Source organism: Salvelinus alpinus, chromosome 25 (genome assembly GCF_045679555.1).
Source record: "Salvelinus alpinus chromosome 25, SLU_Salpinus.1, whole genome shotgun sequence".
Classification (NCBI taxonomy): Eukaryota; Metazoa; Chordata; class Actinopteri; order Salmoniformes; family Salmonidae; genus Salvelinus; species Salvelinus alpinus.
The window spans coordinates 32179021-32202661 of record NC_092110.1 but is presented as its reverse complement, the minus strand read 5'-3'; positions in this window follow the sequence as shown (position 1 = coordinate 32202661).

The window sequence follows — 23641 nt, the reverse complement described above, 5'->3', positions numbered from 1 at the left end:
CCTCATATAGCGGGAAAATCATTAGAGAGTGAAGCATGACAACATGGACTGGCTGATCCTCATATAGTGTTAAAATCATTAGAGAGTGAAGCATGACAACATGGACTGGCTGATCCTCATGTAGCGGGAAAATCATTAGAGAATGAAGCATGACAACATGGACTGGCTGATCCTCATATAGTGGGAAAATCATTAGAGAGTGAAGCATGACAACATGGACTGGCTGATCCTCATATAGCTGGAAAATCATTAGAGAGTGAAGCATGACAACATGGACTGGCTGATCCTCATATAGCGGGAAAATCATTAGAGAATGAAGCATGACAACATGGACTGGCTGATCCTCATTTAGTGGGAAAATCATTAGAGAGTGAAGCATGACAACATGGACTGGCTGATCCTCATATAGCTGGAAAATCATTAGAGAGTGAAGCATGACAACATGGACTGGTTGATCCTCATATAGTGTGAAAATCATTAGAGAGTGAAGCATGACAACATGGACTGGCTGATCCTCATATAGTGTTAAAATAATTAGAGAGTGAAGCATGACAACATGGACTGGTTGATCCTCATATAGTGTGAAGATCATTAGAGAATGAAGCATGACAACATGGACTGGTTGATCCTCATATAGCGGGAAAATCATTAGAGAGTGAAGCATGACAACATGGACTGGCTGATCCTCATATAGCGGGAAAATCATTAGAGAGTGAAGCATGACAACATGGACTGGTTGATCCTCATATAGTGTGAAAATCATTAGAGAATGAAGTATGACAACATGGACTGGCTGATCCTCATATAGTGTGAAGATCATTAGAGAATGAAGCATGACAACATGGACTGGCTGATCCTCATATAGTGTGAAAATCATTAGAGAGTGAAGCATGACAACATGGACTGGCTGATCCTCATATAGCGGGAAAATCATTAGAGAGTGAAGCATGACAACATGGACTGGTTGATCCTCATATAGCGGGAAAATCATTAGAGAGTGAAGTATGACAACATGGACTGGCTGATCCTCATATAGCGGGAAAATCATTAGAGAGTGAAGCATGACAACATGGACTGGTTGATCCTCATATAGTGTGAAAATCATTAGAGAGTGAAGTATGACAACATGAACTGGCTGATCCTCATATAGCGGGAAAATCATTAGAGAGTGAAGCATGACAACATGGACTGGTTGATCCTCATATAGTGTGAAAATCATTAGAGAGTGAAGCATGACAACATGGACTGGCTGATCCTCATATAGTGTGAAAATCATTAGAGAATGAAGCATGACAACATGGACTGGCTGATCCTCATATAGCGGGAAAATCATTAGAGAATGAAGTATGACAACATGGACTGGCTGATCCTCATATAGTGTGAAAATCATTAGAGAATGAAGTATGACAACATGGACTGGCTGATCCTCATATAGCGGGAAAATCATTAGAGAATGAAGCATGACAACATGGACTGGTTGATCCTCATATAGCGGGAAAATCATTAGAGAGTGAAGCATGACAACATGGACTGGCTGATCCTCATATAGTGGGAAAATCATTAGAGAGTGAAGCATGACAACATGGACTGGTTGATCCTCATATAGCGGGAAAATCATTAGAGAGTGAAGCATGACAACATGGACTGGTTGATCCTCATATAGTGTGAACATCATTAGAGAATGAAGTATGACAACATGGACTGGCTGATCCTCATATAGTGTGAAGATCATTAGAGAATGAAGCATGACAACATGGACTGGCTGATCCTCATATAGTGTGAAAATCATTAGAGAGTGAAGCATGACAACATGGACTGGCTGATCCTCATATAGCGGGAAAATCATTAGAGAGTGAAGCATGACAACATGGACTGGCTGATCCTCATATAGCGGGAAAATCATTAGAGAGTGAAGCATGACAACATGGACTGGTTGATCCTCATATAGTGTGAAAATCATTAGAGAATGAAGCATGACAACATGGACTGGCTGATCCTCATATAGTGTGAAAATCATTAGAGAGTGAAGCATGACAACATGGACTGGCTGATCCTCATATAGTGTGAAAATCATTAGAGAATGAAGCATGACAACATGGACTGGCTGATCCTCATATAGCGGGAAAATCATTAGAGAATGAAGTATGACAACATGGATTGGCTGATCCTCATATAGCTGGAAAATCATTAGAGAATGAAGTATGACAACATGGACTGGCTGATCCTCATATAGTGTGAAAATCATTAGAGAGTGAAGCATGACAACATGGACTGGTTGATCCTCATATAGCGGGAAAATCATTAGAGAATGAAGCATGACAACATGGACTGGCTGATCCTCATATAGCGGGAAAATCATTAGAGAGTGAAGCATGACAACATGGACTGGCTGATCCTCATATAGTGTGAAAATCATTAGAGAGTGAAGCATGACAACATGGACTGGTTGATCCTCATATAGTGTGAAAATCATTAGAGAATGAAGCATGACAACATGGACTGGCTGATCCTCATATAGTGTGAAAATCATTAGAGAATGAAGTATGACAACATGGACAGGTTGATCCTCACATAGTGTGAAAATCATTAGAGAATGAAGTATGACAACATGGACTGGCTGATCCTCATATAGCGGGAAATCATTAGAGAGTGAAGCATGACAACATGGACTGGTTGATCCTCATATAGCGGGAAAATCATTAGAGAATGAAGCATGACAACATGGACTGGCTGATCCTCATATAGCGGGAAAATCATTAGAGAGTGAAGCATGACAACATGGACCTGATGATCCTCATATAGTGTTAAAATCATTAGAGAATGAAGCATGACAACATGGACTGGCTGATCCTCATATAGTGTGAAAATCATTAGAGAATGAAGCATGACAACATGGACTGGTTGATCCTCATATAGCGGGAAAATCATTAGAGAGTGAAGCATGACAACATGGACTGGCTGATCCTCATATAGTGTGAAAATCAATAGAGAATGAAGCATGACAACATGGACTGGCTGATCCTCATATAGTGTGAAAATCATTAGAGAATGAAGCATGACAACATGGACTGGCTGATCCTCATATAGTGTGAAAATCATTAGAGAATGAAGCATGACAACATGGACTGGCTGATCCTCATATAGTGTGAAGATCATTAGAGAATGAAGCATGACAACATGGACTGGCTGATCCTCATATAGTGTGAAGATCATTAGAGAATGAAGCATGACAACATGGACTGGCTGATCCTCATATAGTGTGAAAATCATTAGAGAATGAAGCATGACAACATGGACTGGCTGATCCTCATATAGTGTGAAAATCATTAGAGAATGAAGTATGACAACATGGACTGGTTGATCCTCATATAGTGTGAAAATCATTAGAGAATGAAGCATGACAACATGGACTGGTTGATCCTCATATAGCGGGAAAATCATTAGAGAATGAAGCATGACAACATGGACTGGTTGATCCTCATATAGCGGGAAAATCATTAGAGAATGAATCTATTCTGGAAAACTAAGAATGAAGCATGACAACATGGACTGGTTGATCCTCATATAGCGGGAAAATCATTAGAGAATGAAGCATGACAACATGGACTGGTTGATCCTCATATAGCGGGAAAATCATTAGAGAATGAATCATGACAACATGGACTGGCTGATCCTCATATAGTGTGAAAATCATTAGAGAATGAAGCATGACAACATGGACTGGTTGATCCTCATATAGCGGGAAAATCATTAGAGAATGAAGCATGACAACATGGACTGGCTGATCCTCATATAGTGTGAAAATCATTAGAGAGTGAAGCATGACAACATGGACTGGTTGATCCTCATATAGCGGGAAAATCATTAGAGAGTGAAGCATGACAACATGGACTGGCTGATCCTCATATAGCTGGAAAATCATTAGAGAGTGAAGCATGACAACATGGACTGGCTGATCCTCATATAGCTGGAAAATCATTAGAGAATGAAGCATGACAACATGGACTGGCTGATCCTCATTTAGTGTGAAAATCATTAGAGAGTGAAGTATGACAACATGGACTGGTTGATCCTCATATAGTGTGAAAATCATTAGAGAATGAAGTATGACAACATGGACTGGCTGATCCTCATATAGTGTGAAAATCATTAGAGAATGAAGCATGACAACATGGACTGGCTGATCCTCATATAGTGTGAAAATCATTAGAGAATGAAGTATGACAACATGGACTGGCTGATCCTCATATAGTGTGAAAATCATTAGAGAATGAAGCATGACAACATGGACTGGCTGATCCTCATATAGCAGGAAAATCATTAGAGAATGAAGTATGACAACATGGACTGGCTGATCCTCATATAGCTGGAAAATCATTAGAGAATGAAGCATGACAACATGAACTGGCTGATCCTCATATAGTGTGAAAATCATTAGAGAATGAAGTATGACAACATGGACTGGTTGATCCTCATATAGCGGGAAAACGCAGCCCCAGCTTTTGTGTAGTAAGTAATAAAAAACTATGCTCTGGAAAGAGAGAGGGTAGTGTGTGTGTGTGTGTGTGTGTGTGTGTGTGTGTGTGTGTGTGTGTGTGTGTGTGTGTGTGTGTGTGTGTGTGTGTGTGTGTGTGTGTGTGTGTGTGTGTGTGTGTGTGTGTGTGTGTGTGTGTGTGTGTGTGTGTGTGCGTGCGTGCGTGTGTGTGTGTGTGTGTGTGTGCGTGTGAGTGGGCGTGTGTGTGTGTGTATGCCTCTGTGTTTCTGCATGTGCGTGTGTGTCTCAGAGAGAGACAGGCAGCAGGCAGGCAGACTGGCCCCCTCAGCAAACTGCAGTGAAATATGAGCTGGTGAAACAAGTGAGACTACTAGCCTTTTGGTGACCCTCTACTGAGGCCCACCTCCTAACCAATGAAATAGTTCAGATAATGCACCCTGAATGATGTTCTGCGCCTGGCAGCTTTTTAAACATCCTCCATGTCTCTGGATCAGACACCAGGCTCTGCTGCTCCACGCTGTGGGAGAGCTGACGCAGAGAGTATGGATCAGGTACTTATATACACACACACATTCGCGCTCGCGCACACACAGACAAACACACACAAGAAACGCATGTAGAGACACACACACACACACCAATCTGCTCTCCCACCACAAAGCCCTTCCAGTCGGTGAATGTTACACCCAATACACCCCATAGTGCTCCCCACTACATTATCTTATCTGGTTACTGAAAACTGGCCCATGCAGACTTGCTGGAGACGGTGTAGTGTAGAAAAACATACCTCCATATGACTTGTGGTTGCTACATGAGATATGCCACCACCACATATCACAGAGCTGGTAATATCAGACCTGCCTGACAGCTTCATTGTTCAGTATCGTATACAAGTGCTAGGCCCAGACAGACAGGCATATCAGTGTTGTGGCTTTGGCCCATAATCATGCAGTAAATCAGAGTGACTCCTACCACTGCTGTCTGTTGTTTGTCATTACAAGTACTCCAAATGAAATCAGCACAGGGAGATATGTTATGTTGAGTTGCAAATACACAAATAAAATTATGTATTTGGTTTCTGATGTTCTCTACCCACAGTATCATAACAACTACTCTAACTAGAGTATAGTAACGACTACTATATCACAACAACTACTCTACCCTACAGTATCACAACAACTACTCTACTCTACAGTATCACAACAATTACTCTACCCTACAGTATCATAACAACTACTCTACCCTACAGTATCGCAACAAGTACTCAATCCTACAGTTTCACAACAATTACTCGATCCTACAGTATCATAACAATTACTCTACCCTACAGTATAATAACAACCACTCTACCCTAGAGTATCATAACAACTACTCTACCCTACAGTATCATAACAACTACTCTACCTACAGTATCATAACAACTACTTTATACTACAGTATCATAACAACTACTCTACCTACAGTATCAAAACAACTACTCTACCTACAGTACCATAACAACTACTCTACCTACAGTATCATAACAACTACTCTACCCTACAGTATCATAACTACTACTCTACCCTACAGTATCATAACAACTACTTTATACTACAGTATCATAACAACTACTCTACCTACAGTATCATAACAACTACTTTATACTACAGTATCAAAACAACTACTCAACCTACAGTACCATAACAACTACTCGACCCTACAGTATCATAACAACTACTCTACCCTACAGTATCATAACTACTACTCTACCCTACAGTATCATAACAACTACTCTACCCTACAGTATCATAACAACTACTCTACCTACAGTATCATAACTACTACTCTACCCTACAGTATCATAACAACTACTTTATACTACAGTATCATAACAACTACTCTACCTACAGTATCAAAACTACTTTATACTACAGTATCAAAACAACTACTCTACCTACAGTACCATAACAACTACTCGACCCTACAGTATCATAACAACTACTCTACCCTACAGTACCATAACAACTACTCGACCCTACAGTATCATAACAACTACTCTACCCTACAGTATCATAACTACTACTCTACCCTACAGTATCATAACAACTACTCTACCCTACAGTATCATAACAACTACTCTACCCTACAGTACCATAACAACTACTCTACCCTACAGTATCATAACTACTACTCTACCCTACAGTATCATAACAACTACTCGATTCTACAGTACCATAACAACTACTCTACCCTACAGTATCATAACAACTACTCTACCTACAGTATCATAACAACTACTCTACCGTACAGTATCATAACAACTACTCTACCCTACAGTATCATAACAACTACTCTACCTACAGTATCATAACAACTACTCTACCCTACAGTATCATAACAATTACTCTACCCTACAGTATCATAACTACTACTCTACCCTACAGTATCATAACAACTACTCGATTCTACAGTATCATAACAACTACTCTACCCTACAGTATCATAACAACTACTCTACCCTACAGTATCATAACAACTACTCTACCCTACAGTATCATAACAACTACTCTACCTACAGTATCAAAACAACTACTCTACCCTACAGTATCATAACAACTACTCTAGACTACAGTATCATAACAACTACTCTACCCTACAGTATCATAACAACTACTCTACCCTACAGTATCATAACTACTACTCTACCCTACAGTATCATAACAACTACTCGATTCTACAGTATCAAAACAACTGCTCTACCCTACAGTATCAAACCAACTACTCTAACCTACAGTATCATAACAACTACTCTACCCTACAGTATCATAACAACTACTCTACCCTACAGTATCATAACAACTACTCGATTCTACAGTATCAAAACAACTACTCTACCCTACAGTATCATAACTACTACTCTACCTACAGTATCATCACAACTACCCTACCGTACATTATCATAACAATTAATTGTCAGGAATGCTAGTGGTTAGAGCGTTGGGCCAGTAACCACAATCCCTGAGCTGTCAAGGTAAAAATCTGTCGTTCTGCCCCTGAGCAAGGCAGTTAACCCACTGTTCCCCGTGCGCTGAAGACATGGATGTCAATTAAGGCAGCCCCCCGCACCTCTCTGATTCAAAAGGGTTGAGTGAAATATGGAAGACACATTTCAGTTGAAGGCATTCAGCTGTACAACTGACTAGGTATCCCCCTTTTCCTTTAATCTACCCTACAGTATCATAACAACTACTCTAACCTACAGTATCATAGCAACTACTCCACCCTACAGTATCATAACTACTACTCTACCTACAGTATCATAACTACTACTCTACCCTACAGTATCATAACAACTACTCTACCCTACAGTATCATAACAACTACTCTACCTACAGTATCATAACAACTACTCTACCCTACAGTATCATAACAACTACTCTAACCTACAGTATCATAACAACTACTCTAACCTACAGTATCATAACTACTACTCTACCCTACAGTATCATAACAACTACTCTACCCTACAGTATCATAACAACTACTCTACCCTACAGTATCATAACTACTACTCTACCCTACAGTATCATAACTACTACTCTACCCTACAGTATCATAACAACTACTCTACCTACAGTATCATAACAACTACTCTACCCTACAGTAGCATAACTACTACTCTACCCTACAGTATCATAACTACTACTCTACCCTACAGTATCATAACAACTACTCTACCTACAGTATCATAACAACTACTCTACCCTACAGTATCATAACTACTACTCTACCCTACAGTATCATAACTACTATTCTTCCTCACAGTATCATAACAACTACTATACCTACAGTATCATAACTACTATTCTTCCCTACAGTATCATAACAACTACTCTACCCTACAGTATCATAACAGCTACCCGACCTACAGTATCATAACAGCTACCCGACCTACAGTATCATTACATCTTCTCTATATCTACAGTATCATAACAACTACTCTAACCTACAGTATCATAACAACTACTCTAACCTACAGTATCATAACTACTACTCTACCCTACAGTATCATAACAACTACTCTACCCTACAGTATCATAACAACTACTCTACCCTACAGTATCATAACTACTACTCTACCCTACAGTATCATAACAACTACTCTACCCTACAGTATCATAACAACTACTTTATACTACAGTATCATAACAACTACTCTACCTACAGTATCAAAACAACTACTCTACCTACAGTACCATAACAACTACTCTACCTACAGTATCATAACAACTACTCTACCCTACAGTATCATAACTACTACTCTACCCTACAGTATCATAACAACTACTTTATACTACAGTATCATAACAACTACTCTACCTACAGTATCAAAACAACTACTTTATACTACAGTATCATAACAACTACTCTACCTACAGTATCAAAACAACTACTCTACCTACAGTACCATAACAACTACTCGACCCTACAGTATCATAACAACTACTCTACCCTACAGTATCATAACAACTACTCTACCTACAGTACCATAACAACTACTCTACCCTACCCTACAGTATCATAACTACTACTCTACCCTACAGTATCATAACAACTACTCGATTCTACAGTATCAAAACAACTACTCTACCTACAGTACCATAACAACTACTCTACCCTACAGTATCATAACAACTACTCTACCCTACAGTATCATAACAACTACTCTACCTACAGTATCATAACAACTACTCTACCGTACAGTATCATAACAACTACTCTACCCTACAGTATCATAACAACTACTCGACCCTACAGTATCATAACAACTACTCTACCCTACAGTATCATAACAACTACTCTACCCTACAGTATCATAACAACTACTCGATTCTACAGTATCAAAACAACTACTCTACCCTACAGTATCATAACTACTACTCTACCTACAGTATCATCACAACTACCCTACCGTACATTATCATAACAATTAATTGTCAGGAATGCTAGTGGTTAGAGCGTTGGGCCAGTAACCACAATCCCTGAGCTGTCAAGGTAAAAATCTGTCGTTCTGCCCCTGAGCAAGGCAGTTAACCCACTGTTCCCCGTGCGCTGAAGACATGGATGTCAATTAAGGCAGCCCCCCGCACCTCTCTGATTCAAAAGGGTTGAGTGAAATATGGAAGACACATTTCAGTTGAAGGCATTCAGCTGTACAACTGACTAGGTATCCCCCTTTTCCTTTAATCTACCCTACAGTATCATAACAACTACTCTAACCTACAGTATCATAGCAACTACTCCACCCTACAGTATCATAACTACTACTCTACCTACAGTATCATAACTACTACTCTACCCTACAGTATCATAACAACTACTCTACCCTACAGTATCATAACAACTACTCTACCTACAGTATCATAACAACTACTCTACCCTACAGTATCATAACAACTACTCTAACCTACAGTATCATAACAACTACTCTAACCTACAGTATCATAACTACTACTCTACCCTACAGTATCATAACAACTACTCTACCCTACAGTATCATAACAACTACTCTACCCTACAGTATCATAACTACTACTCTACCCTACAGTATCATAACTACTACTCTACCCTACAGTATCATAACAACTACTCTACCTACAGTATCATAACAACTACTCTACCCTACAGTAGCATAACTACTACTCTACCGTACAGTATCATAACGACTACTCTACCCTACAGTATCATAACAACTACTCTACCTACAGTATCATAACAACTACTCTACCCTACAGTATCATAACTACTACTCTACCCTACAGTATCATAACTACTATTCTTCCTCACAGTATCATAACAACTACTATACCTACAGTATCATAACTACTATTCTTCCCTACAGTATCATAACAACTACTCTACCCTACAGTATCATAACAGCTACCCGACCTACAGTATCATAACAGCTACCCGACCTACAGTATCATTACATCTTCTCTATATCTACAGTATCATAACAACTACTCTAACCTACAGTATCATAACAACTACTCTAACCTACAGTATCATAACTACTACTCTACCCTACAGTATCATAACAACTACTCTACCCTACAGTATCATAACAACTACTCTACCCTACAGTATCATAACTACTACTCTACCCTACAGTATCATAACAACTACTCTACCCTACAGTATCATAACAACTACTTTATACTACAGTATCATAACAACTACTGTACCTACAGTATCAAAACAACTACTCTACCTACAGTACCATAACAACTACTCTACCTACAGTATCAAAACAACTACTTTATACTACAGTATCATAACAACTACTCTACCTACAGTATCAAAACAACTACTCTACCTACAGTACCATAACAACTACTCGACCCTACAGTATCATAACAACTACTCTACCCTACAGTATCATAACAACTACTCTACCTACAGTACCATAACAACTACTCTACCCTACAGTATCATAACTACTACTCTACCCTACAGTATCATAACAACTACTCGATTCTACAGTATCAAAACAACTACTCTACCCTACAGTATCATAACAACTACTCTACCTACAGTATCATAACAACTACTCTACCGTACAGTATCATAACAACTACTCTACCCTACAGTATCATAACAACTACTCTACCTACAGTATCATAACAACTACTCTACCCTACAGTATCATAACAATTATTCTACCCTACAGTATCATAACTACTACTCTACCCTACAGTATCATAACAACTACTCGATTCTACAGTATCATAACAACTACTCTACCCTACAGTATCATAACAACTACTCTACCCTACAGTATCATGACAACTACTCTACCCTACAGTATCATAACAACTACTCTACCTACAGTATCAAAACAACTACTCTACCCTACAGTATCATAACAACTACTCTAGACTACAGTATCATAACAACTACTCTACCCTACAGTATCATAACAACTACTCTACCCTACAGTATCATAACAACTACTCTACCCTACAGTATCATAACAACTACTCTAACCTACAGTATCATAACAACTACTCTACCCTACAGTATCATAACAACTACTCTACCCTACAGTATCATAACAACTACTCGATTCTACAGTATCAAAACAACTACTCTACCCTACAGTATCATAACAACTACTCTACCTACAGTATCATCACAACGACCCTACCGTACATTATCATAACAATTAATTGTCAGGAATGCTAGTGGTTAGAGCGTTGGGCCAGTAACCACAATCCCTGAGCTGTCAAGGTAAAAATCTGTCGTTCTGCCCCTGAGCAAGGCAGTTAACCCACTGTTCCCCGTGCGCTGAAGACATGGATGTCAATTAAGGCAGCCCCCCGCACCTCTCTGATTCAAAAGGGTTGAGTGAAATATGGAAGACACATTTCAGTTGAAGGCATTCAGCTGTACAACTGACTAGGTATCCCCCTTTTCCTTTAATCTACCCTACAGTATCATAACAACTACTCTAACCTACAGTATCATAGCAACTACTCTACCCTACAGTATCATAACTACTACTCTACCTACAGTATCATAACTACTACTCTACCCTACAGTATCATAACAACTACTCTACCCTACAGTATCATAACTACTACTCTACCCTACAGTATCATAACTACTATTCTTCCTCACAGTATCATAACAACTACTATACCTACAGTATCATAACTACTATTCTTCCCTACAGTATCATAACAACTACTCTACCCTACAGTATCATAACAGCTACCCGACCTACAGTATCATAACAGCTACCCGACCTACAGTATCATTACATCTTCTCTATATCTACAGTATCATAACAACTACTCTAACCTACAGTATCATAACAACTACTCTAACCTACAGTATCATAACTACTACTCTACCCTACAGTATCATAACAACTACTCTACCCTACAGTATCATAACAACTACTCTACCCTACAGTATCATAACTACTACTCTACCCTACAGTATCATAACTACTACTCTACCCTACAGTATCATAACAACTACTCTACCTACAGTATCATAACAACTACTCTACCCTACAGTAGCATAACTACTACTCTACCCTACAGTATCATAACTACTACTCTACCCTACAGTATCATAACAACTACTCTACCTACAGTATCATAACAACTACTCTACCCTACAGTATCATAACAACTACTCTACCCTACAGTATCATAACTACTATTCTTCCTCACAGTATCATAACAACTACTATACCTACAGTATCATAACTACTATTCTTCCCTACAGTATCATAACAACTACTCTACCCTACAGTATCATAACAGCTACCCAACCTACAGTATCATAACAGCTACCCGACCTACAGTATCATTACATCTTCTCTATATCTACAGTATCATAACTACTATTCTTCCCCACAGTATCATAACAACTACTCTACCCTACTATCATGTTTTAGGGAAGACCCAGATGCAGACAGTGTCGAAGTAACAAAAGTTTATTACTAAAACTTGGGGCTGGCAACACGTCAGGTCAAGGGTAGGTTAGAGGTCAGTAATACAGTGTGGTGGTACACGGTACAGGATGGCAGGCAGGCTCAGGGTCAGGGCAGGAAGAGGTCAATAATCCAGTGTGGTGAGACAAGGTACAGGACGGCAGGCAGTGTCAGGGTCAGGGCAGGCAGAGGTCAATATCCAGAGTGGTGGGACAAGGTACAGAACGGCAGGCAGAATGGGTCAGGGCAGGCTGATTGGTCAAGAACCGAGAAAACTAGAAAACAGAAACTTGAGAAAAGACAAGAGCAAGGGGGGGAAACGGTGGTAGGCTTGACGAACAAAACGAACTGGCAACAGACAAACAGAGAACACAGGTATAAATACACAGAGGATAATGAGGAGAGATGGGAGAAACCTGGTGGGGGGTGGAGACAAGCACAAAGACAGGTGAAACAGATCAGGGTGTGACTCCCTACAGTATCATAACAACTACTCTACCCTACAGTATCATAACAACTACTTTATACTACAGTATCATAACAACTACTCTACCTACAGTATCATAACAACTACTCTACCCTACAGTATCATAACAACTACTCTACCCTACAGTATCATAACAACTACTTTATACTACAGTATCATAACAACTACTCTACCCTACAGTATCATAACAACTACTCTACCCTACAGTATCATAACAACTACTTTATACTACAGTATCATAACAACTACTCTACCCTACAGTATCATAACAACTACTCTACCCTACAGTATCATAACAACTACTCTACCCTACAGTATCATAACAACTACTTTATACTACAGTATCATAACAACTACTCTACCCTACAGTATCATAACAACTACTCTACCCTACAGTATCATAACAACTACTTTATACTACAGTATCATAACAACTACTCTACCCTACAGTATCATAACAACTACTCTACCCTACAGTATCATAACAACTACTCTACCCTACAGTATCATAACAACTACTTTATACTACAGTATCATAACAACTACTCTACCCTACAGTATCATAACAACTACTCTACCCTACAGTATCATAACAACTACTTTATACTACAGTATCATAACAACTACTCTACCCTACAGTATCATAACAACTACTCTACCCTACAGTATCATAACAACTACTCTACCCTACAGTATCATAACAACTACTTTATACTACAGTATCATAACAACTACTCTACCCTACAGTATCATAACAACTACTCTACCCTACAGTATCATAACAACTACTTTATACTACAGTATCATAACAACTACTCTACCCTACAGTATCATAACAACTACTCTACCCTACAGTATCATAACAACTACTCTACCCTACAGTATCATAACAACTACTCTACCCTACAGTATCATAACAACTACTCTACCCTACAGTATCATAACAACTACTCTACCCTACAGTATCATAACAACTACTCTACCCTACAGTATCATAACAACTACTCTACCTACAGTATCATAACAACTACCCAACCTACAGTATCATAACATCTACTCTATACTACAGTATAGATAAGTGAGACAGTGGGACAGAGGAGTTCAATTTTCAAGGCTATGGTATCTCTACCTCGTCAACTGACAGATTACTTATCCAGACATCGTGTTAAAAAGACTGTGTCTATGTAACTTAATATTCCTATCCTCATAAACTCTATGTTGGATTCAATGGCCTGTGGGGGCGTGAGCTGAACTGTCATGAAACACATGGTTTGCGATCCAACACGCCCTAATCCCCAAATCATGCAATACTTTTGACTATGGCCCTGTTCAAAAGTAGTGCATGATATAGGGAATAGTGTGTCATTTGGGACTTAACCACGGTTATCAAACTCCGATAGCATTTCAGTTAGGTTGTCATGATGTTTAAACAGGTGCCATCTAACAATGGCTAGATGTAATAAGAACCAGAGTGCTTAGAATTCAGCTGCAAGTCACAAAAGCACATTATCTTTATAGTGCATCCAAATGATATTACTGGTGATGGTCTACTCTACGCAACAGTATCATAACAACTACTCTACCCTACAGTATCATAACAACTACTTTATACTACAGTATCATAACAACTACTCTACCCTACAGTATCATAACAACTACTCTACCCTACAGTATCATAACAACTACTCTACCTACAGTATCATAACAACTACTCTACCCTACAGTATCATAACTACTACTCTACCCTACAGTATCATAACAACTACTCTACGCAACAGTATCATAACAACTACTCTACCTACAGTATCATAACAACTACTCAACCCTACAGTATCATAACAACTACTCTACCCTACAGTATCATAACAACTACTCTACGCTACAGTATCATAACAACTACTCTACCCTACAGTATCATAACAACTACTCTACCCTACAGTATCATAACAACTACTCTACCTACAGTATCATAACAACTACTCTACCCTACAGTATCATAACAACTACTCTACCCTACAGTATCATAACTACTACTCTACCCTACAGTATCATAACAACTACTCTACCCTACAGTATCATAACAACTACTCGACCCTACAGTATAATAACAACTATTTGACCCTACAGTATCATAACAACTACTCTACCCTACAGTATCATAACAACTACTCTACCTTACAGAATCATAACAACTACTCTAGACTACAGTATCATAACTACTACTCTACCTAAACTATCATAACAACTACTCTACCTACAGTATCATAACAACTACTCTACCCTACAGTATCATAACAACTACTCTACCTACAGTATCATAACTACTACTCTACCTACAGTATCATAACAACTACTCTACCCTACAGTATCATAACAACTACTCTACCCTACAGTATCATAACAACTACTCTACCCTACAGTATCATAACAACTACTCGACCCTACAGTATAATAACATCTATTTGACCCTACAGTATCATAACAACTACTCTACCCTACAGAATCATAACAACTACTCTAGACTACAGTATCATAACTACTACTCTACCTAAACTATCATAACAACTACTCTACCTACAGTATCATAACAACTACTCGACCCTACAGTATCATAACAACTACTCTACCCTACAGTATCATAACAACTACTCTACCTACAGTATCATAACAACTACTCTACCCTACAGTATCATAACAACTACTCTACCATACAGTATCATAACAACTACTCTACCTACAGTATCATAACAACTACTCTACCCTACAGTATCATAACTACTACTCTACCTAAACTATCATAACAACTACTCTACCTACAGTATCATAACAACTACTCTACCCTACAGTATCATAACAACTACTCTACCCTACAGTATCATAACAACTACTCTACCTACAGTATCATAACAACTACTCTACCCTACAGTATCATAACAACTACTCTACCCTACAGTATCATAACAACTACTCTACCTACAGTATCATAACAACTACTCTACCCTACAGTATCATAACAACTACTCTAGACTACAGTATCATAACTACTACTCTACCTAAACTATCATAACAACTACTCTACCTACAGTATCATAACAACTACTCTACCCTACAGTATCATTGCAACTACTCTACCTGCAGTATCATAACAACTACTCGACCCTACAGTATCATAACAACTACTCTACCCTACAGTATCATAACTACTACTCTACCTACAGTATCATAACAACTACTCTACCCTACAGTATCATAACAACTACTCTACCCTACAGTATCATAACAACTACTCTACCCTACAGTATCATAACAACTACTCTACCCTACAGTATCATAACAACTACTCTACCCTACAGTATCATAACTACTACTCTACCTACAGTATCAGAACAACTACTCTACCCTACAGTATCATAACAACTACTCTACCCTACAGTATCATAACAACTACTCTACCCTACAGTATCATAACAACTACTCTACATACAGTCTCATAACAACTACTCTACCTACAGTATCATAACAACTACTCTACCCTACAGTATCATAACTACCTTTCTTCCCTACAGTATCATAACAACTACTCTACCCTACAGTATCATAACAACTACTCTACCCTACAGTATCATAACAACTACTCTACCCTACAGTATCATAACAACTACTCTACCCTACAGTATCATAACTACCTTTCTTCCCTACAGTATCATAACAACTACTCTACCCTACAGTATCATAACAACTACTCTACCCTACAGTATCATAACAACTACTCTACCCTACAGTATCATAACTACCTTTCTTCCCTACAGTATCATAACAAATGCTCTACCTAGAGTATCATAACAAATGCTCTACCTACAGTATCATAACAAATGCTCTACCTACAGTATCATAACAAATGCTCTACCTACAGTATCATAACAAATGCTCTACCTACGGTATCATACAAACTTGAATATCACTTGATACTAGCCAAGTGAACTGAAATGACCTGGGAGACGACGAAAAATGTATCTATGCGTTAGGCACATCTCATAGGGTATTATAATGCACTTATAAAACATTATGAAGAGGGTATTAGTAGGAAGTGCTGCCATGAATCCTTTTGTCAGTCAATTGCAGCAGCACTGCCTTAACTTAAGTGGTGGGTGACAGGGCAGGCTACAGTCTCCCATCCTATCCATCCACTTTGGATGTCTATATCTCATCTCCTAAATGATTTCCTGAGCTGTCACTCTAGTTAGGAGACCTCAGCGAGAGGAAGAGTGATTGATGTTCAGACAAAGCGTGGCATGGGGATTGGGGACAAGGCCGAGAGAGAGGGAGAGAGAGGGAGAGAGAGGGAGAGAGAGGGAGAAAGGGAGAGAGAGAGAGAGAGAGAGAGAGAGAGAGAGAGAGAGAGAGAGAGAGAGAGAGAGAGAGAGAGAGAGAGAGAGAGAGAGAGAGAGAGAGAGAGAGAGAGAGAGAGAGAGAGAGAGAGAGAGAGAGAGAGAGAGAGAGAGAGAGAGATGGTTGTCTGCCTTTTAAACATAGATAGATAGAAAAGAGAGACAGGGGACAGGAGTCTCAGCCAACCTGACCCATCTGTCCGTGAGCGAGAAGAGAGAGAGAGAAGAGAGAGAGAAAGAGAGAGAGAGAGAGAGAGTCACAGTTTGTTTTCACCAGGATCACGGTGTCAGATTCTCTGACAGCAGTGTTGTCCCTGAGCAGTCAGTCAGTAACAGAGACGGACCAATAGAACAGTGTGCCGTAAGGAGAGCCGAGTAGACTTTTTTCATATTACAATGTTGCGCTGTACATATTCATCACACAAGTCAGCCAACTATTCCACTCTAGTGGAGTTTGTGTTTGGGGAGCTCAGCTCTCCTATTGTCTTTGACCATTTTACCTCCTCACTCAGTCTCAACAATGTTATCGATGTCATGGGTTGTGGGGCTCTCACTGACTCAGAAGTGCTGTGTAGGATAACCTTGTAATAATATCTTCAGCTTTTGTCGCTAATTCTCCTTTAAGGGGGGACCTATAGGTCACAGTTTGTCAGGTGCTTTTGAGATTTGGCCGTTGTGGTGTCTCTTTTTGGGTGAGAGTTACTACACTGGCTTTGAATACATCATTTGAGTAAACCTGTAAACACAGTAAATCAGTTGATTACATCTCAATAGGATGTATACGGAATGTTCAAGATCCTTTCCACACGATACATTCTCATTATGTCAGGCTTCCAAACATAAAAGTCAATCAAAGTTTAAAAACTATTGCGAGATGAACTGTATGTCCCTTGGTCATTAAGTTTTGAATAAAAATCCCCACTTTTTCAAGTTTATGTAATCTCCATCATACTGCTATTACAGTACACCAATGGTTAGATGGAATGAGAACACTCTATGCATGCAAATGCATACAATTCTTAATTTGGTGGCAAACATTATCTCAGCATTTAAATTACTCCTCCACAAATACCCTTAAAACATTTCAGAACAACAAGTCATTAAAATGGGAGATTATCTTCCATTGGCTGTTTATTCTCTTCTGTTGCTATGCTTACAGGTTCCTTTAAATTACATGAGGAAGTCTACACCTACAGAGGTGAGTAGTGTGTAGGAAACCACTTAACATCATTACCACTGGGTTACTCACACAAGATTGACCTTTAACTTTGTGAAACAAAATCAGAGTCCATGTAGTCCTTGTACTACATAGTAGCACATACTGTAAGTAGCTAATAACTGCACCATCTTCTGTGAACATTGGGCCCAGCTTTTCCTTCTCAGGTAATTGTAAGGTCACGGGTTCGGGAAGAATTCACGGCCCCACTTATAACACTACAAGCCTGATGAATATACACACACGCATGCGCGCCCACATACACACAAAGACACACACACACGGAAACGCACGCAACGCATACACACACACAGACACACACAGACACAGACACAAACACACAAAGACACAAAGATACACACATGCATGCGCGCCCACAAACACACACACACAAAGAAACGCACGCATGCATACACACACACACACAGAAACACAAACAGACACACACACAGAAACACAAACAGACACACACACAGAAACACCAATCGGATTCACCTTTTCTCTCTCTCTAACACAACACAGTAGCACAATGAACCATCCCAGTCTGATATAGTAGTACAGCTTTTATAATACAAACACGATACTACATTATGCATTATTTCACAGTGGGATTAATCAGTGGGCTTGGCATGGGATAGCTCTGCCAGGAGACATCAGAAAAACCCTGCCTGGCTGGCTGGCTGGCAGGCATTATACCCTGGAAAGCCAGCCAGGTAAGAGAGGAAACAACTTGCTTCAGGTGCCCAATCTCCCAGCGGAATCCATATTGATTACACCTTCTACAGCACGTGCACTATCTCCCAGCGGAATCCATATTGATTACACCTTCTACAGCACGTGCACAATCTCCCAGCGGAATCCATATTGATTACACCTTCTACAGCACGTGCACATTCTCCCAGCGGAATCCATATTGATTACACCTTCTACAGCACGTGCACAATCTCCCAGCGGAATCCATATTGATTACACCTTCTACAGCGCGTTCAGTATCTCTGCACTCTGACAGTGCACCGGCGAGGAGAGATGGATAAACGCTCTATCATTGATGTATAAAGGATGTTTGGAAGGCAAGTTGGGGAGATCTTTTTACGGGTGTACATACATTGTAGGGAAGTGTTATCGGGTGTCGTGTGGAAAGATACTGTATCTAGGAAACCTAGAATGTTATATACTCGTTTATTATTTGACAATGTTTTTTGGCAACAGACTCATCTGGGAAAAAAAGTTTTTAAATGAAAATGTATCTGAGATTGACAGCACTCGCAGCAATGCGAAGAGGGAGTCAGACTCGGGGAGGTATATTTTCAGAACACCTCCAAGGGCTGTTCACTTCTTGACTGTTGCTTCTTAAGAGTAGTAGAGGAGGAAGAGGATGGAAAGCCTAGCTTCTTCATGCTGAGCTCCCAGAGGTAAAGGCTGGTGGGTATATGGAGCTGTTGATTATTGAGATGAACAGCTATAAACTCAATATTTTCAGAGGGGGCGGTGAGAGGACTGTAAAGTAGGCAAATAGCTGCTCTCTTGCTCAGGAGAGCCGCAGAGTGAGCCAGGTAAATGGGTGGAGGGGGATTCATACGGCTTCGTCAGGATAAGGAACTAGAATCTAGCAGTGGAGATGTTTTTATACTCCACAGCCCTGGGGCTTTTCTTTCTCTCTCTCTCTCTCTCTCTAGCTCTCTCTCTCTTTCTCTCTCTCTCTCTCGCAGTTTCCACAGTCTGCGACAAAGGTGGTGAGAGAGCGAGATTGAAATGTGATCTATACGCACAGTTCCAGGTCATTTGGAACGATAAATTGTACTCATTAAACATGTACATGTAGCTCAGCACCTTGGCAGCCAGTAAACATGCTGCCTCATTGTATACAGAAGTTATAGTGTAATAATTGAGTACAAGTTTCATGTATGTGGTGGAGTTTTGAGTGTGCAAACATTAACTCTAGTCATTGATTCATATTGTGCAGTATTCTTTGGAGATCTCTGTTACTCTGTGCACTGTAATTTCTTCTCCTCTCTCTCTGAAAGCAGTCTGCCCCCCCAACCACTGTGGTAGTAGCAGTGTCTTACAGAGGATTAATCAGAGAGGAGTCTCTCCCCTGACACTGTTACAAGAATCTGGGATCAGGTTGCTCTACTTTTATTTAGGTGTAGTGGTGGATGTTTAAATATTTTCGCTATCTGAGAGCTTAGTTTGTTTTGACCTCGCCATCAGGGTGGCTTGTCTCACAGACACTCAAAAGAGAGAGAGAGAGAGAGAGGGAAAGCGAGAGAAGGAAAGAGAGCGAAAAAGAGAGAGACAGACAGAGAGGGAAAAAAAGAGCGAGGGAGAGATCAACAGTATCCAAACAAGTAGCGAGCTCCTCTGCTTTCTGGTGACGGTTGACACTGATGAATTTGGAGACATGCCTAAGCATTAATGGCACTGAAACAAAAATAAACCATCTCCAAGTATAAAATGAGACACACACACAGCTGCGGAGGAGAGAAGACGGCAGGGTTGTCTTTGATTTATCCCTCTGGGAGAGGCAGGACGATATGTGAGGAAAGGAGAAGAAAAAACTCCACAGTGCACAGGGAACATTCGCTACTCACCACAGGAAATCAATTTATTTGAGAGGGCAGCCTGAACTAAAAATAGGGAGCCCCTAACAATACGCAGAATTAATTGCCCAGATTTTGTAGAGAGAGCACAAGAACACGGAGAAGACTCAAGAGAGCCAAAGTTTATTCTCTGTCTTGTTTTTGTGTCTGTGTTATGGAAATATTAGTGCAGTCGGTCTGTCATGTTTTTGTTTAGTGTTTTTCTACTTGTCTGCTGATATCAGAGCTGTAGCGAAGACTTCCTCATTTGACAGTAAAAGAGGATGTGTGTATGCCTCTCCGTCTGTGTGCAAGCGTGTGTGTGTGTGTGTGTGTGTGAGAGCACTGTGTGTAAATGCCTGTGTGCATGTGTGTGAGGGAACACCGTCTGTGTGTGGGGCCTAAAGTGAGCCGACGTGAAGCTTTTAATGAGATCTCACAGCGTGTTTAAATATTTAACAATGCCTGGTGTAGCCCCTCCAACAGCCGACAGGGAAGTCAACCGGCGAGGTTTCATTCCATTACCCCCCACCATCCATCCCCACAAAATATGAAAACTAGACTAGGTCTGGAAATGAGATTGGTATTTATCATATGCACCAACCCTCTACCTGAGAAATGATATGTACACAGAGCTGTAGGTAAAGTGATGAATTATGCATTCAGAAATGTCAAATTAGCTTTTTCATGTGAAAGATATTCAAATGTGTTGAGAAAGGAAAAGAGGTTAACTGAGAATTGGCCTGAAAGGACTATATGTACAGCGTAAATGCACTGTCATAACGAGTCATAAAGTAGGACCAAAATCTAGAAACCCAAAGAAAATGTTGTAATTTACAGTACAATATCAAGACACACTTGTTTCTATCCTTCAATCAATGTCAAAACACTGTCCCTTGATCCACTGCTTCACTATTTGTCTCTCCATATTGAAGTGTGAGGTTTGGAGGAGCTGTCCCCCACTGATCCTGTTGGTGCTGGGGGAGTAGCTGCTGCTGCCACCCTCCCACTGTGTTCAGAGGGCAGAGTGGGGGAGGAGGGGGAGAGAGAAGGGGGAGGCAGGGCCTACCTGCCAGCTGGAGGATTGTGGAGCCACCGAAGGAGTCCCCCCTCCCTGTTCCAGCCTCACTTCCACCTTACCCAGACAGACAGAGCCCATCCCTGCCTGTCTGCATGGGCCAACCCCACCCCTTTCACCACCCCACGACTCAGTCTCCATATCACTTCATCTGGCAGCCAAGTCACACTCAGTGGAAGGGCCCATGCCATGGCACCAGACTTCCCCCTCTCCCTCCCCTACTACCACCCCCATGTCCTCCCACTCCCCTCCAAGCCCTGCTGCCCCCATCCCTCCTCTCCACACCACACTCATTATTCATGTTCTGAGGGACAGCTTTCATTTGATCTATTACTTAGAATGGGACCAGGGCTGCTATGCTGCCGCGTCCCGCCTGGATCTTTCATTATTTCAGGGAGGGTTTTCTCCGGCTGGGTCTCTGTTGTGCAGATGAAATATTGAAGGGAGTAGTGTAGTGGAAAGGGCCTCCATGCAGGGTGAGGTAAGGGCCAATGCTGGGCTATAGCTGTTCTTCTCAGACAGACCTCTCCTTCCTTTATCCAGAAGGTGGGCACTGAGCTTCACCTTGATCTTAACCCTTCAGTGTGCTACCTTCATGGATTGATAATGTCCCCTTGAATGTACTTCTTAACTTCTTTCTCAAACAAAAGTTAGACTTTTTTTGTTGTTATAGTGCCATCTTGTTTGGATTGTTTGCACTTAATGCTGACATGTGTCAGCCCTCATTTACGTGCATTTACCAGATCGGTCTGTCAACATTTACCGGATCGGTCTGTCAACATTTACCGGATCGGTCTGTCAACATTTACCGGACCGGTCTGTCAACATTTACCGGATCGGTCTGTCAACATTTACCAGACCGGTCTGTCAACATTTACCGGATCGGCCTGTCAACATTTACCGGATCGGTCTG